This window comes from Berghia stephanieae, chromosome 3, assembly GCF_034508935.2.
Source record: "Berghia stephanieae isolate SIO BIC M18660-M18661 chromosome 3, UCSD_Bste_1.3, whole genome shotgun sequence".
In the NCBI taxonomy this organism is placed as follows: Eukaryota; Metazoa; Mollusca; class Gastropoda; order Nudibranchia; family Aeolidiidae; genus Berghia; species Berghia stephanieae.
In genome coordinates, this window is record NC_088362.1 from 24813322 (window position 1) to 24815746 (window position 2425).

Sequence of the window (2425 nt, forward strand, 5' to 3'; positions counted from 1 at the left end):
TAATAAAACAACAACAAAAAATACAACAACAACAAAAAAAACAAACAATCAGAAAACAACAACAACAACAACAACAACAACAACAACAACAAATTAAACAAACAAGTAACAAATAAACAAACCGGTTTGACAACATATAAAATTTATATGAATCTGCTCATTAGTTACAGCTTCTTTGACATGCCTTTTATTTAACAACCTTCGTAAGTAGATATAATATGTAACCATCGCTATGAAACGGGGCTATGTCGGGATGTTATCATTATTCTATAGTCAAAAAAAAAATGTGAGAATTAGGTTCAGTTTATATATAGCTCAGTCGGTAGAGCACTCGCTTCACACGTAGAGGGACCGAGATGGATCCTGGGTGAAGCCGATATTTTATTTTATGTTCAGACCCCGCCCCTATCCAGCCAGCAATGATTGGGTAGCTGGATCTGTTAGATCTGGCGGACGGTACATTTGCGATAGACTAAAGTCCGATATGAAAGGGGTAACAAAAAATTCTATTGTCCGTTTCACGTTTTTGAAACTCGGATAAATTCCTGTCTATATATATATAATATATATATATATAATATATATATATATATATATATATATATATATTGACAGGAATTTATATATTTATATATATTTATATGAGAGAGAGAGCAGAGCCTATGCGTCGATCTGGCTTTTTAAATAGTGTATTTACATTTTCATTTATTTTGTTGTTGGCTGTTGAAGGGTTTTGAGCCCGAAACGTTCCGTGTTTGGTATTATATCTTATTCATTTTTGAAGCTTTCACATTCATTCTTAATAGTTTATGATCAATGGCAAGAAAAGTTTATTCTAATTTATCATCTATTTATTTATCGTCAATTTATTTACAGCTTGGGATAACCCACAATCGGTGTCAGAAATCTGGTCTGTCCGATCCTGGACATGGTGATGTTTCCCTTCTGGTCATCCTCCACGAATATCATGATGTCCAGCATTGTCTGGAGCTCGTCCTGTGGAGGAATGCAGATGACGTGAGGGAAGGGGGAGAATTGATTATACGGTGATGTTTATACCATACCATAAGATATATACAGAGCTGCGGGTATTTGAACTCATTACCTTTAGGGTACGAAGCAATGATCGTACCAATGAGTCACGCTGCCCCACATATATGGGGTTATGTGGTCTAGTGGTATGACACTCGCTTTCGGATCGGAAGGTCCTGGGTTCGAGCCTCGCTCGGTGCAGAGTTGAGTCCTTGAAAAAGTCTCTCTACTCATATTCTCTCATCGTACTAAGGTGTAAAATGAGTACCTGGCCGGTGACAACTCTGTCAGAAAAAAAATTGTAATATTGCCTAACAGGCGTCATGTCTTGTTCTACTCGTTACGTGTTGCTGTTGATCAGGGACCCTTAGTAAAGCAATTTGAGCTCGTTTAGTAGATATTAGTAGATATTGCGCTATATAAAATCTAAATTTAAAAAAATCATATCTCACCACATCACATTATAATCATTAATGATTACATGAGTCAAAGGACAATTAAATTATTTATCCCACCACTTTCCACGAATATCATGATGCCCAGTATAGACACATAGAAAACCACGCCTCTCGGACAGTCGCATAATATAAACAATGGCAGTGATTGATTAACACAGCGAATTACACATGTTTTACTATCGAAGGTATGTGTCTAAGTAAAATACCCACTGTTCCACCGCTTGATCAATAGAACCAACACAGTAAAATTTGTGTAAACTTAAACGTTTATAATATGGAGAAAATCGTGTGATAACTAGTCACCCATCTGGCGGTATAAAACAATAACAATGATCAGAGAGAGGTCGACATCATTCGCGTTATTGTTTATAAACAACCAACCATGTTTGTCCGAACAAGTGTGAAGGTGTGTCACAAATTCCATGTTTTGATTGGTCAAAAATCTACTGGTTAATTGTCTGAAACTCGTCCTGTGGGGCATGGCAAAAAAAAGGGGGGCGGGGGATTGATTATACAGTAATGTTTCTATCTTATCACATCGTGTCACATCAAAATAATTCAGGATTACACTCAGCTCATAAAGGATCTCCAATGGAAACCGCTACATGAAATACGTTCCATCAACAAACTCCTCGTATTCCACAAAGCACGAAACGGAAAACTCGAGATTCCAACTAGCCATTTGAAAAAAAACAAAACAACAACAACAACAACAAAAACCAAAAAAAACCCCAAGAAACTCAGAATTTAATTTTGAAATCTCCCACTCAAGAACAAATCATCATCTTTACTCTTTCTTCCCCTCCACCATCCGACTTTGGAACTCCCTATCAACCATTTGTAAACAAGTCCTTTCGTCCGATGACTTCAACAAATCGCTCCCTGCTTCTCTCTAAAACCCCTGTTACTGAAAAGATGGTCATGCCATCTTCAGC

At 37.0% G+C, this 2425-nt stretch overlaps 1 long non-coding RNA gene across 1 annotated transcript in view; it reads right to left on the bottom strand.

The window, feature by feature from the left end:
- Window positions 1-860: 860 nt before the first annotated feature.
- The window catches only part of LOC144969504 (uncharacterized), a 5240-nt gene continuing 3675 nt past the window's right edge, over window positions 861-2425 (bottom strand). The window contains exon 3 of the long non-coding RNA XR_013644762.1: window positions 861-996. This is a non-coding gene — a long non-coding RNA (uncharacterized LOC144969504). The remainder of the gene's footprint in view (window positions 997-2425) is intronic.